The sequence below is a fragment of the Canis lupus genome, chromosome 24, assembly GCF_003254725.2.
Source record: "Canis lupus dingo isolate Sandy chromosome 24, ASM325472v2, whole genome shotgun sequence".
NCBI classification, from domain to species: domain Eukaryota; kingdom Metazoa; phylum Chordata; class Mammalia; order Carnivora; family Canidae; genus Canis; species Canis lupus.
The window spans coordinates 12531003-12547545 of NC_064266.1; the positions used below are offsets into that span (position 1 = coordinate 12531003).

General features: G+C 41.6%; 1 protein-coding gene across 1 annotated transcript in view; it reads left to right on the top strand.

Moving 5' to 3' along the window:
• The first annotated feature begins 348 nt into the window (after positions 1 to 348).
• The window catches only part of PAK5 (p21 (RAC1) activated kinase 5), a 280280-nt gene continuing 264085 nt past the window's right edge, over positions 349 to 16543 (top strand). Inside the window, exon 1 of the mRNA XM_025469322.3 lies at positions 349 to 598. The gene's annotated coding sequence lies outside the window, so the exon portion shown is untranslated. The remainder of the gene's footprint in view (positions 599 to 16543) is intronic.

A 16543-nucleotide genomic window follows, 5' to 3' on the forward strand; every position in this document is an offset into this window, starting at 1 on the left:
AAGTTTGGGAAGCCCAGGTCCAGGTGGTAGCGAGGCGCTTAGCGGAAGGATCTGCCTCTCGGCCCCGCCTCCTCCCCCTCGGCTCTCCTCCCGGGCAAAGCCCAGCCCCGCATTGGTCCTGCACAGAATTCCTGCGAAGCCGGAGCGCGCGTGGAGGGGGGCGTGCAGGGGCTGCGCTGGCGCGGGCAGCGGCAAGCGGCTGCGTTCTCCGGCTCGGCTCGGGGCTCCGCAGCGTGGAGACCCTCCCCGACCCTCCCCGACCCTCCCCTCCCCGCCTCCCCTCCCCCAGCCCCCCGCAGCTGCTGCTGCCTGCCTCCCGCCGGCTGCCGCGAAAACCCGGAGCAGCTGCGTGCGCTCGTGGAAAGTCCTCCTAGGGGCGAAGCCGGGCAGCTGGGCATGCTCAGTAGCCGGCGAGGCTTGGGTGGGGAGTAGGGAGCCGCGGCTCTGCCTCTCCCGCCTCCCTCCGGCCCGCGCCTCCTCGCCCCTACCCAGCCCGTAGTAGTTGCCGGCGTGCGCCCGCGGAGACCCGGAACGTGGCGCTCCGGGCGATGTAGCGGCGGCGGCGGGAGCGGAGAAGGCGCCGCCAGCCAGCCGCCAGGTAGGCAGGCGCGCCCGGCTGCGCGGCTCGGGTGGGACGCGGCGCGGGGAGGGGCGCTGGCGGGGATGCGCGCGGCCGGGACCCGGCGTCCGGCTTCCCCCGCGGAGGATGCGAGGCGGGCGTCTGACAGCGCGGGGTGTGCATCGCCTGGAGATGCCGGAGGCTGGGGACCGGCCGGCTGCAGGGCGGGGATCCGGGGACCGCCCCCGCCCCCGCCCGCTGCTCTCCAGCCGGGGCCCTCCGCGGGTCGCATAAAGGATAGTTCCTTTATCCGGGGGGAGAGGGCGTGGGGGGCACCCCTGGCTGCCAGCTCCGGGAGTGTCTGGTCCCCTGGACCGCTAGCGAGCGCGGCGCCGGTTCTTTGTGTGTACAGCCGCGCACGCCCGGGGGTGCCAGGGTGCCTGCTTCGCCCCACGACTGTGGCACATATTGCCAGGGCAGGGTTTCCGTATGCTGTTTGTCTCTTGGCAGGTGTGGACGGGAAGATGTGCTAGCGGAGCCTTTATGGGGCTGTGTTTTCCTTTGTTACTTGCCTCGGTGCGTGTGTATACGTATGTGTGTGTGTGCGCGTGTGTGTGCGCGCGTGGAGGGTTGTGATGGAGAGGGAACTTCGGCTCCCGGGCACGGGGGTGGGCAGAGCGTGGAAGAGGATCTTGGTTCCAAACTCTTGTCAAAATCGCGTGTGATGTTGGCCTCCCGGAGGGTAAACTTGAAAAGTCCAGAAATCCTCTGTGCCCCGTTTGGAGGAGAAGCGTGTTTGCCCTCCCGGAACCCATGTGTGTGTAGCTGGAGCTTGAACCATGGGACGCGAGTTAATTCAACATTAGATGTCGGTTAAGGGAATTTGAAGCATTGGGGCTGTCTGTGGTGGGTTGTTGTCGTTGTTGTTTGTTTTTGGGTCAAATTAATAAATAGAGAAGTTGGCAGTAAGCCAGAGGAAAGTGCCATCCTTAATAGCTGGTGACAGGTTGGAAGGCTAAATACACTTTTGGGGAAATTGAGAAACCTGGCATTGCACAAGGTTCGACCGAGAAATAGCCATTGGCTCAGAGGTAACTCAAAATACCCCAGCACATCCCATTTTTCTTCTGGGGTTTGACGGTATGTACACACAGTCTATCTCACCTGAGTCCAGATGGACAAGATAGTCTTGAAAAGCCCCTCCTACACTAGAATTTTATGAAACTTGACACCCCAGAATAACAACTCTGCCACCTTATATTTCTATATCTGTTATATTCAGCAGCACAACTCACTGAGTTAGGGAGGGAAGGTAAATTTAGAATATGCTTTTATTTTTTACTTCATAATTTAAAGGATGGACATCAATTTAAAGGATGGAAAGGTTTGAGACACTTTCCTCCATACTTAGAGTATTTATTCATATGGCCTCCTAAGGTGGCAAGAAGGAGTCAGTATCATCAAAATGAAATGGGGAGTGCTTGAGGAAAATGAATTTTAGTAAATGAAAGCCATAAATGTCTAATCTGATGGTAATACCTTGACTTGGAATGCATATGTGCAAAGCAGAAGCACTGCTAATGGAAGCAATAGAGTTGATGGCAAGTTTATTGATAGCATTGATCTTAGAATAAGATTTTTGTGTTCCTCTGGGAATGGGTAAAGATCGATTATACTAGGTGCCTGCAACTTGGTATTTTGTTAATAAATGTGAATTTTAATTGCAGGCATTGAAAAGAGTTTGGCAGCTCCTCTGTCAGTTTGCTTCAATGCTGCAGGTGTAAGAGGCAGGTGTTCTGGGACGTGGTATCCTCTTGGTGATGAGACAGCTGAGTTTGGGCTCTGACTCCTCCGTTCCTAGCTTTGTGTTCTTGGGCAAGCTATTTAACTCTATAGAGCCTCCGTTTCTCCCATGTAAAACAACCCCGGGAATAGAGAGACTTACCTAAATGGCTTGGTGTGTGGATTATTTGTAATAGAAACCACCAGGAAAATGGTGGTGGCCGTTAGAAGAGGAAGGGAAATGGATATTTATTGAACCTATACTGTGTGCCCTGTGTTCTGTTAGTTACGCCCAAACAAGTAATCTAACTCTCTAAGCCCAATTAGTTTCCTAGGGCTGCTGTAAGAAATTGCCAAAAACCAGGTGGCTAAAAACAAAATTTGTTCTCTCCCGGTTCTGGAGGCTTGAACTCCTTTATCAAGGTGTAGACAAGGCTGTGCTCCCCCTGAGGCCTCTAGGGGAGGATCCTTTTTTGCCATTTTCAGCCTGTGGTGGCCCCAGGTGTTCCTTGGTTTGTGATAACTTCTCTCCAGTTTCTGCCTCCATCTTCACATGGCAAAGTTCCCTTCTTAAAAGGACCCCATTCCTATGAATTTAGGGTGCATTGTAATCTAGTATGACCTCAACTTGATTATATCTGCAAAAATCCTATTTCCAAATAAGGTCACATTTATAGGTTCTGGTTAGGCATGAATTTTTGGAGGACACTATTTAGTCCAGCGCATCAACATCTCTGTGATCTGTATTTCATGACATGATTATTTCAGCATATGAATAGAAGGTCAAGATGGAGTATTACGGGTTGTGGAAAGACTTTAAAGGTTATTGAATCCAGCTAACATGTATGAGGTTTCCCAACCTGGTAGGGAAGAGCAGCATTCGAAGGTACCAGACAAATGTCACTTATGTGGACACCCCCAGATGACCCAGGATCTCAGTCTCCTATAGGCTACCTAACCTGACACACCCTGTCCCAAATGTGTTCATTAATGTTGCCTCCTCCCTTTTTGCTACGCCACCAACACAATGCAAACAAATAACAGAAGATCGAATTGAACAAGAAAAATGACAGGAGAAACAAGAACATCCCAATCTGAACACCTTTCTGATCTTTCTAATCTTGGTAAATGGCACCACTGTACATGGAATTGCTTTTACCAGAGACTCGAGAATCGTCTTTGACACCTTCATTTCCTGTGCCCTCTATATCCCAAATCATCACAAAGTTACATAAACTTTGTCTTCTACATGTATATATCTTGATAGATTCTTCTTTCCATCCCTACCACCACACGATCAAACCTCAGGTCGTCATCTCTCCTGGATCACTAGTGTAACTTTCCAGCAAGATCCGGAGCTCCTTGCTTGGCACCTCCAATCATTCTTCTAGAGCAGATAGGATCATGTCAATTCCTTGCATAAAATACATTCACATACCTGGGATAGGTTCCAGAGACTGAGCCTTGGGTATTTGGCCAGACTTATGTTGGTCACACCCTCTTGCTGCTGTTAACATGGTCTCCTGTCTGTTGAGTATCACAAGCACTTCCCTTATACTTTTTCAGTACAAACTATACTCATCCTCTGGGCACCCTTGCTCTCCTTTTCCCAGCAGCCCCATTCTCCTTACCGCCTTTCTAATTTGCTTCTATAGCACTCACCTTAATTTGCAATTTCCTATTTATTTGTTTGGCTATTTGTTAAATGTCTGTAAACTGATGGCCATTTTTTTTGTGTCTTGCATGTAGAAGATGCTCAATAATGGCAAATGAGTGAAGGAATGAATACTCTTACAGCATTTTTCTGTGCCAACTTTTAAAGATCTGATTTTTTAGAAACTTTTTTTTTTTTTTTTTTTTTTTACTAGTATAAAAAGAGCAACTCATTCTGACTTCAAAAAAGGAGTATTCTTGGCTTTAACAAATGCATCTTCTAAGAATTGGTTTTAAGCAAGCAGTTAAGAATTGAGTCAAAATATTTTCTGGCAACTGAGGTTTTTGTAAAAACCCATCAGTCAGTCAACAAACATTTCACACATGTATATTGGACTTTTATACTTGCATGCTAGGCCTTAGGGGGACAATGGAGAGCTAGACTTTTAGCCTTCCAGAGATTAATCATAAATAATAATGTGTAATAATAACATTATTTATTGAGCTGTTGTTACATTCCAGCTTCTCCTCAGTCCCTACCTATCCCTACTCATTCATTACTAGATAGTCCTCCAATCTCTCCCAGTAACACAGAACCCAAATCAGATGCACAATAAATATTTCATGAATTAATAATTAGTAGATACTATTATCCTGATCTTTTAAAATAGGAGACTTAAGCTTATCTGTGGAAGAAAGGAATCTGCTCATATACAGAAGAGCATGCAGCTTTTTTTTTTTTTTTTTTAATATATCCAGGTGGGCTCTGTTCTACTTTTAAAATCATCCTGCCTATTGTCTCTGGGGTTACAATAAGAGACAAATTGCTCTTTACACAAGAGCAAGTTCCTGGTGTGTTTCTTTGTCTTCCATAGTTGTCACAATTCCTAATCAGCAGCTGAATTGTTTTTGACCTGTTTAATCCAAGTGAGAAGTGACTGAATGTCTCTTTCAGAGCATTTTTGGGTAGTTTTGAAAACAAGACTGAGTACTCTGGAGAAAAGAATGTGGCTCAGCGCAGGAATGCAGGGTTACATTTTGAATTTCTGGGATGGCCTCAATTTCATGTAATTTTATTTCATGAAAAGTGCTTTTTTAAAGTAAATAACAACATTTAATGAGTATGTTTAACTTTTCACCTAAGTAACAAAAAATGTGTCTTGATTTTGTTTAAAAGTGATACACAACCAAGTCAACTAAAACCTGAAGGAACTAGGAGCTATTTCAGTAAGATGGTTGGGTATAAACTACATTTTGAAACATCAATGGCTACCCCCCAAAATGCCTGTTTTCACCAACTACAAAATACAATAGGAAGTGATTTTGCTCATAAATCCCACAAAAATATAAATTCAAGAAAAATAGGAAGTGTATGTAAAATACTTGGGAATAATAAGAAACATCTAAAGACTTGTTTAGAAAGCTGTAAAATTTTACTCAAACACATAAAATAAGAAATGAACAAATGAAAACATACTATTCTTGGGGTAGAAAAATATTATGAAATAGTTATTTTTCCACAATCAATCATACAGTTTTATTGCTTTGGGAGTTGGGAAAACTTGACAAAATGATTCTAACATCAACCCACAAGAAGTATAGGACTATGGTCAAGAAGATTGTGCTAAAGAATATATATGTGGTGGCGGCAGGTTGCCCTCACAGAAATAAAAATCTGGTCATCGAACTATATTATAGCAATGTAGTACTGGTGTAAGAATCAATAGATAGCTCACTGGAATGGAGTAGCCTGGAGACAGGCTCAGGTAGTTTGGGGAAACAGAAGTGTGATGGATAAAGCATTTTGATACAGAAGTATTAGACAAAACCAAGGCACTACACCGAGTATGTAGAAAACCTGCAACTAGGAACCTCTGTTTACACTAGTCACCAGACTGAATTCCAAATACATTGGGAAGTTTATCTGCCAGGTGAGACACAAAGCTAGAAGAAAATCTTTGACAATTAATGCAAAGAATCAGAGCAAAAGATAGCCTTGGATATATTTTAGACTTCGTATGCAAAAATATACAGTTTAAGGCAGAAAATAATCATGGAGAAAAATACTGACAGCAAGCATGACAGAACAGTTAATAGAATAATTGCACTGAAGAATTCTTGCATATCAGTAAATAGAAAATAACACCTAATAGAATTGTCCAATTATCTGAATAAATGATTTGAAAGGATGAAATAAAAAGGCTAATACACATATTTAGTACTCTTACTATTAACCACAGAAATGCAAATTAAAACAAAAATGAGATGCCATGTCTCATGTATTAAACAACATATATGTCTGTGTGTGTATATGTAAGTTATATACATAGTATATATGTATCAATACAAATACTCAGTACCAGCAGGGATGCAATGAGAAGGACATTTTCATTACTGTCAGTGGGAGAATAACATGGTACAACCTTCCTGGAGGACAGTTTTAAAAGCTTTCGACAATTATTTTCAAAGTTCAAATTATTTGGCACAGTCATTTCTCTGGATGTTAATTTTAGTTTTTGCTGAGGAATTAGTGCAGGCAAAAACAACAAAATACCCTTTAGAACTGAAAGTTGGGAGCTGGTTAAAGGTATTTTTTTTAAAGTTATTTATTCATTCATTCATTCATTCATTCATTCATTCATTCATGATATACACAGAGAGAGGCAGAGACACAGGCAGAGGGAGAAGCAGGCCCCATGTAGGGAGCCCAACATGGGACTCGATCCCAGGATTCCAAGATTGTGCCCTGGGATGAAGGCAGGTGCTTAAACCACTGAGCCACCCCAGCTGCCCATGGTTAAAGGTGTTTTAAGGTCCCCAAAACAATTATGGAGATATTAAAAGTGATCATTTCAAAGATCATGTAATGATGTGGAACAACTTGAGTGTTAAGTGGAAATAAGCAAGTGCACAATAGTACATGTTTTGTGAAATGGAAGTATCCTATAGGTACATAAAAACAGGAACAAAAACAAAGTTAGGCCATGTCTGGATAGTAGAAATATGGCTTTGCTTTTCTCTTTTTGTGATTTCTCTTTTTTAAACCTTTCTGAATTAAAAAAAATTTTTTGTCAATAGCATTGTCTCATGAATCAGAAAAAACCATTCTTTTACAAATATGGTAGTGATATGCATTCAGGTTATAATTATTCATTTATGTAACACACATTCATTGATTATCTCTGTGTCAGGAGCTCTGCCAAGTGTATCAGCAATGACTCTTAGTTTGCATGCAAATGAAACTAACTTGAGCAAAAAAGAATTTACTAGAAGGTTATCAGATAGCTAAGAGAATTGCCAAGAATGGGGGTGCTGACAAAAAACAACCACCAAAAAAAACAGGCTTGGAAGCAAACCAGAACCTAGCCAGCTCCAGGCTCTAAATATCAGGTGCTTAGAGAAACAGGGTCCAGCCAAGAGCAGGCTGCTTGTTGCTAGGCCATGGTCTGCCAGTAGTTTATACCTGGGATCGCCTTCTCCTCCCCTCCCAGCCTCCTGGGCATCAGGCACCTAGATTAGCAGGTCCGCTGCCCCTTTTCTGAACAAAGAAACAAGAAAGATGGGTGACAACCCACCAAAACAAAAAGACAGAACTAAAATGCCCATTACCCGAGGACTTGTAGGCCAGCGGGTTGAATAGCAGCCAGCTCTCCTCCTCCTCAGGGAGCATCTGAGATGCAGAATCATAGTTACCACAAGGTTCATGGTACAGTGTGCGTGGTGGTCTTTACCCAGGGGATGCTGTTTTCTCCTATAGTCCGCAGTGACATGTCTGGAAGAGCAGGCTTTCAGACTTGATCTTTGTGTACTGGCAGGATTTTGAGGGGAGGTCCCGTTCTCAGGTAAGGTAAGAAGCAGCGAAGGGGTTATCCAAAAACAGTTTAGCAGAAGCAAGAACTATAGTTTGGAAATGGATGGGACACCGGCTCAAGTCTAAGCCTGTTTTTATTCTAACTTCCCTTACATTTAGCGAGTCTTGTAGTGATGTGTGAGTTTGGTCCACCATGAAAACTGTGGTCTCGGTTCCAATAGCTTGGTACATAATACCAAACCTCCATAGATAAGTTGGTATTATTTCCATGGTTCTTGTCATAAATAGGAAATGTCTGTGGTGAGCTGGGTAATCTAATGCTCAGTTTCATGTTGCTTTTATAATTATAAACTCTTCCCTGAGGAAAGACTTGGAAATGGAAGGGAAAAGAAGGACATTGTTCTTTAGTTCTAAAAAACAGGATCTAGGAAATCTTAAATTACCAGGCGGGGCCCCCACTCTGGGCACTACCCTACAAAGAGCTCAGCTACTCTATCCCCCCAGCCTCTGTGCAACTTTACAGCCACACCCCTCTGTTCCAGTCACAGACTTCCTGGACTTTCCTGCTCAAAAGGCTCCTGGGCCCAAGGGTGGCTGAGGAAAGACTGTTCATGGGGAGTGTGGATGGAGCTTGGACAGGTCGATAGTGTTGGTGCTAGAGGTTAGGTAGAAAGAGCCAAGAGGGCCAGGTAGGAGGCTGATTCTCCTTACTTTGCTGGGTTCTGGAATTCAAAAGATCTGAGTTTTTAAAAAAGCTTTAATTCATTTGAGAGAGGGAGAGAAAACACAAGGAGGTAGGGGCAAAGGGAGCCTGACATGGGGCTGGATCCCAGGATCTTGAGATCATGACCTGAGCCAAAGGCAGACACTTAACCAAATCAGCCACTCAGGGGGCCCCAAGAGATCTGAATTTAAACCTGGCTTCTACGTTGTTTTGAAGGCATATTTGTCAAGCTAGGCAGGTAGAACATATCTAACAATTTTTATCTTGATTTATCATATTTAAATGTATAATAATTAAGGCTCCATTTGTGCTCCTACTCCCTCAAATGTTAGGATTGGGCATGCTCAGTTAAGTCTTTTAGAAAGGTGGTACTCAGTTGTTCACACACACACACACACACACACACAATTAGCTACTTGTGCAATAATATAGATCATAAGAAAAGTGGATTGCACTCCTGTGATTATAGCTAACATATTGAACAAGATGCATTCAATCCTCACCCCAGTATTTCACCTGTGTATCTTAATTAATCTTCATAATAGCTCCATAAAATAGGTCATTCAAGGCAAAATATCATGCAGTTAGGTAGGGTAATGAAGAGGAGTCAAACTCTGGCTCTTTGAAATCTGATGTCAGTAGATAAGAAAAGTTTTTTTTGGAGTCCTTGAACCTTCAATAATTTACAAATCACTGGATTAATCAACCCACTCTGACTCTCCAGTCCTCTGATTCAGCATTTCTGTTCATGCAAATTTCCCCATGAAAAGGGAAAAGTAAATGCTTTGATGGCCTCCCTGTGTTCAGTATTATGATTAACCAAATGATCAAAAGCAAAAATCAATATCTGGTTGCTGTGTAAGAAACACATTTAATTTACATCTTAAAACAGATGTCAGTTAGGGGATTCCTTTTGCCAGTTTTCAAAGGAATTGCCAATTACATCATTAGTGATGAAGGTAAATTAGCAATGAAGAATACCTTTGTTTTTCATATAAAGCACTGGTTCGTAACCCCAAGCCTCCGTTTTCCCCGCTGTCCAGCTGAATCAAGAGGACTCTATCCAAGTTCCATCACTCTTTTAAAAACAAGTTATAGGAGGGAAAGAATGGGCATGAGCTCGCTCACACCTTCAGTCCCAAATATAAACTCTATGATAGAGTCAACACAATCACTTTTCAAATTCAAGGTTGACATCCTATTTAAGAAACTCTTTTTTAGCTGTTTTCTGGAAAGAACTTGATCCCTTTGCTTTGAAGGGTGGTCATTTGAGTCATGCAAATAGATATTTGTAGAGTACACTGATTTTTCAAACTAAGTTGTTCTCAGTCATTAGCTGGGTTGCCCACCTGCCTAATTTAGTTGCACTGCCTGACCCAGGAAAAGAACTTTCAAGAAGGGAAGAGTAGAAGACTTCATTTGTTTAAAAAATTCTTCCCCCAAAGTAGAGACAGTTGCTACGTGGGTATGATTTAATTTCTAAAAATATAAACACTGATGGGAGGGGATGGTGGTTAAAGGGAAAAAACTCTTAAATGTAGAGTTTTCTTGTCTAGGTTTCAGAGACATGGAAACAAATAATAAAAGGAAATTTCCAATAATATTTGAGTAACAGCCATTCATGACTTGAGTTAAATAGTAGTTTGTTTTACCCCTTCATATCCAAAGAGTACCTAAATTTAATCAGCCTTCTTGCATTTCCCCCTCCCTATCCCCACTGCCATAGCATCTCTCAATTAGACCTTGTATCAGCCTCTTACCTGTTCTGTCTTCACTCCCACCTCAAAAGGAGCATCTGATTATCACCATCTCATTGAAAACTTACTGCCCAGCTTCTGTTCCCTGACCCTACCTCCTACCCCCAAATCTTTCACCTGATTTTCAGTTGCCCTTCTTAAAGCAATCATCACACTGTTGTATAGATGTTTTCTTACTTGGTTCCCTTCTTGTACTAGACTGAGAACTCTTCTAAAGCAAGTAACTTGTCTCTTAGTGTTTGTATCACCAGCACCGAGCTTTATGCGTATGTATGTCAGGTCTTTAATAAATGTTTGTAGGAGGAAAAAATGTTTGTGGGTAAATGCCTGTTACTTAGGCTAAAAAATGAGTCTAGATGCAAAAAAGGTAATGTCATGGTTTAAAATTCTAGATTGGGACCTAGCAATGGTCTAATCCATTTCCTTCACTAATATTAGCATAGAAATTCCCCCTCACTACTTTCTATAAATGAAAAACATGTGGAAGGAAAGATTAATACTCTGTTTCTGGTTAGAGACAAATTCTCAAATTGGATATGGGTATAAAGTAGACCTTATAAATACTAAGAGCCAGGAATAGAATAAATAAACTGTGCTTCTTAAAAAATAGTAAGAATAATTATTTGATTTCTAGATGCAACTTACACTTCTCTGATGTCTCAAACCTGGTATGAATATGCATGGTCGATGATGCTTAAATATTAGTTGGTTTTTATATGGAAAGCTGGGGTTTTATTCACTTCTGCTCTGTTGTTTGGTACCACGTGTTTCCATAGTAACAGATGCACTATAAAATGAGAAAAACCTGGAAGACTTGGGAAGGAAATGAATCAAAATAAGTGGTTTGAGTAAGGGGTCCCCCAGTGTGGGGCTGGGGTCTCATCAGGCTTCTGGTCTCAGATACTTGTGGCAGGATGCCCAGAAAGAGAAGATTCAAGGGTAATAACTGGAAAGGATTTTAAAGGCAGTGTATGTAGATACCCTGCAATGGCAGTTACAATGTTGACTTCAGCTTGGATTCCCGTGGAAGGTACCTGGATTGCCATATTAGCAGTCTACACTGGTTGAAAGAAACACTCAACACTCAGAGTCCACTAATAAGGAATCAGAACAATTTTACTATCTGTGAAATATAGTTGAGGTGTCATTTTAAAGCTGGAAAGTGTAGGAGAACACTGTGAATTAGGTACTAACATTTGACTGCCGTTTTAGAGCAGAGTCTTGTGGCCTAGATGTGTTCTGTTTGGCATACATAGTGTGAAATTTCCCCTAAAAATTCAGGGTTTTTTTCTCTTATAAAAATGATATATACACAAATACAAAATTTGCCAGTATTGTGTTCCCTTATGGCATCCATCCATTGTGCTGAGTAACAGCTGTCTCCATCATCAACAGGTAATGGAGGCTTCACTTTGTCACAATTTCCATTACTCCCTGTAGGATCCCATCAGGCCATTTTAATTGTTTATGTTGCCCTCTTGTCCCTTGAAGCCTTTGAATTTGTCATCTTTGGATTATAGGAGAGGATTGCTTTATGGTTTTGAACCATTATTATACAATGTTCCTTCTTAATCTCATTTCCTGAAAATATAAGCCGATTTATTCAATAATTTAAATATCAGGCAAATAAGATTTCAGAAAGATACATTTTTTTAGAATGCTATCCTAGGGGAAAAATATTGAGTTAAGCCTTCTTACATATTTGGTGGGAATATTTGCATAGTTAGGCTTCAGCACCTCAAATTCTTCAATATTTTTGCAATACTGGATAATTATTAAAAACTTCCTCATGTGTTCCATTTGAATTAAACCAAAATAGAAAAGGAAATCATATGGTCTCGAGCTTCCTGGAGGTAGGGATTATCAAAACTCAGAAGAATGCTATCATATTTCATATGATACTATCATCTGGAAAATATAAAACATTCAGAATGCAAATATGCCCACAGAAGTGAAGTAGAACCTTATAAATGATGTGCACTCTATAGAATAGCTGGAAGAATCTCAAAATCAATATTGGAATCACCCAGGGCGACTGAGAATAATGATATCACTGTACCTTACTAAAAAAAGTAATGAAAAACAAATGAGATAGAAAATTCCAGAGTTGTCCCTAGAGTTACTATTTGTTCGAGATAGGAGAGAGAGCGAAGACTTTAGAAAGCTTCCCAGGCAGCCTGGGTGGCTCTGTGGTTTAGTGCAGCCTTCACCCCAGGGCCTGATCCTGGAGACCCGGATTGAGTCCCACGTCGGGCTCCCTGCATGGAGCCTGCTTCTCCCTCTGCCTGTGTCTCTGCCTCTCTCTCTCTGTCTCTATCTCTCATGAATAAATAAATAAATAAATACAATTTAAAAAAAAAAGCGGTTTCCCAGTTCTTTTTAGACCTCAACTTGATTTTAAACACAGAGCACAGCCTGCCTGTTGAAGGGGGTTTTCTTTCCTAGGTAAACCTGGGTGCACAAGGACTGTCGATGTCACTATAAAACAAAAACCTTTGGTTCTAAGTTAATTACTTAACTGGTAGGATTAAAATAAAAATAACTGGATCTTTCAGGGTTGTGCCTGCTTGCTTCTGCTTTGTTTTTGCTTTTGGACAGGTTAGATAAAAAAAATAGGATTAAAGGATAAAAATTTAAAAATAGGAATAAAATAGATAATATAGTGACCATTCGTAACTAGTCCTTCATTTATTCAACAGACATGCATAGAGTACTGCTGCGTTTACTAGGGAGGCACTTGAAGGAACATAAGATAAAAATCCCTCCTCTGCAGGGAGAGGTAGTAAACAATAAATCTAAGAAATGGAATGTTGGAAAGTGATCAGAGCTTTGAAAAAAGAGTGGGATCAAGGGGTTAGGAAGTGGGTGAGATGGTGACAGGAAAGGGTGCAGTTTAAATAGGGGGTCAAGGGGCACGTGTGTGGCTCAATCAGTTAAGCGTCTGCCTTCTACTCAGGTCATGATACCAGGGTCCTGGGATTGATCTCTGTGTTAGGCTCTCTGTTCAGCGGGGAGTCTGCTTCTCCCTTTCCCCTCTGCTCATGCTCTCTTTTGTGCTCTCATGCTTGCACGCTCTCTCTCTCTCAAATAGATAAAATCTTAAAAAAAAATAGAGGGGTCAGAATATACCTTGTTGAGAAGGTGACATTGAAGAAGGGAAGATCTACCCATGTAGATCTATCTTGTAATGTATATGGGAAAACATCCCAATGGAGAGAACCCAGTGCACAGGCTCCAAGGTGCAATGCCTGGCTTGTGTGGGGAAGTGCAGAGAAGCCAGTGTGGCTGGAACAAAGTGAAGGGGGGATCAGAGCCAGCAGGGCCTGACAGGCAAAAGTTAACTAAACCTTAGCCTTTTCTTTGAGCAAGATGGGGAGCCAGTGGAGAGATTTGGGGAGAGGATAGGATCTGGTCAACAGGAATCTCTTCGGCTTTCCCCTTGAGAAGGGGAAAGTATGAAAGTGGGGACACTGATCAGGGGAACATTGTGATAATTCAGATGAGAGAGATGGTGCTGTGACCAGACCATAAAAGTGGTGAGTTGTGACCCAATTTTTAAGTATTTTGAAGGTAGTGTTTCCTCAGGATTAAGTATGGATTATGAGACAAAAGGAGGAATGACTCCAGAGTTTTTGACCTCAGCAACTAGGAGAATGAGATTGTCTTCACCTAAGAAAGAGAGGACTGTGGGAGAAGAGTTTCTGGAGGTAAATTAGGAGTTTAGTTTAAACAGTGGGTATCTACTTCTGCTGGAAATGTTGAGTAGTTTGTGAGTCTGGAATTAAGGAGAAAAGTCTGGGCTGGAGGTAGAGATGAAGACCTCACCAAAGCAAGTGAGTTTAGATATTGAAGGAATCCAAAGGCTGAATCTTGGGAAGTTCCCAATGAAGAGTTTGGATACAAGAGGTGGATCCAGCAGAGCCAGCTACTCTAGGATCTACCCCATCACATATGTGGTGGTTGACTGGGTACACTTTGGGGTGATGGGACTGACTGGGTTACATGACCCTGATCCTCAGCAGGCTACCTTCAGCCTGTTCACAGGGCACCTGAGCAGAGATCCAAGGGAAAAGGGAAGCACACAGGCATTTTAAGGCCCAGACCGGGAGAAGGTACACTGTAGTCACATTCTCTTGGTCAAATCAGGTGTCAAGGCCAGCCCAGGTTTAAGGGGTAGAGAAGAAGACTCTACTTAAAGAAAGTTACTGCACAATTACATTGCAAAGATTGTGGACACAGAGGTGGAGGTTAGGGCCATTTTGCAGTGTATTCCAGTTTGCATAAGATTGACCTCTTGACCTCTTGGAAAAACTCTCAAAATTTTTCATTTGGAAATAGAATTTTAGTTTTGGGTCAAAACTCAACGTTGTTCTTGAGCTACTGAGGATACTATTACTGCAGTCCTGCTAATTCTTTAGATTTTTCTTAGTGAAAATAGCTTTTCACACAATTACATGTTGACAAAATTTGAACTAGTGTTCTGTCTCCTGGGGTTTTAATAATTCCCAGGATGAAATTATGGCACATAGTAGGTGCTCAAGAAGCTATTTATTTCATTATAAAAAGAAAAGCTATACTTCAGAGTTAGAACAATGATATTTATCATAACAGATTATTTAAGCACTTATTTGCCAGATATTATTATATGCATTATGTGCACTATCTTATTAAAACTTTCCAATTGGGTTATAAATTAGGTGCTGTCATTATTCTCATTTTATGACTAGTAACTGGCAGAGTCCCCATCCAGTAGCAGATTTTCTCCCGCAAGCAAAAAGATTAAGGCAAAAAGTATTTTCTCAAGTTCTAAAACCTAATTCCTCTGACCTCTGTTTTAGGTTGGGATTCTCCACGCGCCCCAAAAAAGCCAACCTTGAGCCACCAAGGATTCAGGAGCAAGTAGTTTATTTGGAAAGTTACAGGAACACCATTAGGAGAGAAGGGGAAGTAACATAAGGAAGGAAAAAACTACCAAAATTGGAATTTACTACTGGTGGAACAGGAAATGGTGTATAACTCATGCTTCAGAATTATTCTATCCAAAAAGGAAGAGCTGAGATACCTATACACCAAATCCCATCTGTAACTGGTTGAAGACCGTACCCAGGGGATGTTAGTTCATCTGTATTTCCAACCTTCTGTGGTTTGGAAAAGCTCCTAGGAACACAGTACAGGTAGTTGCAAGTCAGACATATGGGTGGCATTAACAGGGGTTGACATATCCATACCTGTTTCTTCCTTAGTGTATGCCTACAGAACTTCAGAGGTCATTTTTTTTTATTAAAAAAAAAACAAAACTGAGTGTATTGATTGCGCTCTCTATTAACATAGACAAGGACACTACATGTATAATAGGTAAAAGGACATTGAACCAGAGGTGAGTTACACTCATGGTCATTCCAAATGAATGCAGTAATATAACTATTGGTGTTGACTTGGGGTCTTAGATAATTAAGCATGCAGTTGTTAAATGTATCTGATATTGAAAAATGGGACAGAAGTAAGGCTACAATTGACCTTGTGACAAAACAGTATAAAATATTCCCCAGGAATAAATCATTTACCCATGTAATGCAATTGCATTCTTGTCAGGCACTGGTAGACCAGTTGGTCAGCCATCTCCTCCAAGGCATTAATGGAACTCTGTGTCCCAAATAATGTATTTCATGCCATGGTCATTTTTTAGTGACAGGTAACAGGAAAGCAGAGAAAATTTAGAGAAAATATAATAAAAGTTGTGTCTATTGGCATGAATAATAAAAATGGTCTTGAGTCTGGGCCTGGCTAAGAACTCCAAACCAAAAATAATTTTGCATAGAGCAAGAAGGGGGCGAAACACATATGCTGAGGGCAGAGAGACAAGGCTTAGTCATATTTATATATGGATATACAGTAGACATTGGTGCATTTTAACTGGGGATTGAAATGTACTTATTCAGCAAGAAATGAGGAATGGGTATTGGGCAGGCAGTTAGAGCCTACAGTGTAGTTTCAGAAAAATAACCCAGATGGTTCCCTTGATGAGAATTATCAGTTGAAGTGGTTTGGGATTGTAGGGAAAGTGTTTTAAGATTGACCATCTGCCTCAAATGGTGTGGTATAAGAAGGGGGATCCAAAGTTGATGTGGTCATATCAGGCTTAGCAGGTCCCAGATCATTGTGCTTTTAAAATAATATCTGTTAAGCCTTGGATTTTTGAAGTATTGTTTTAAAAACTCATCATCATCAGTATAGCAAGGAGCCCTCTAGGTTTGCTT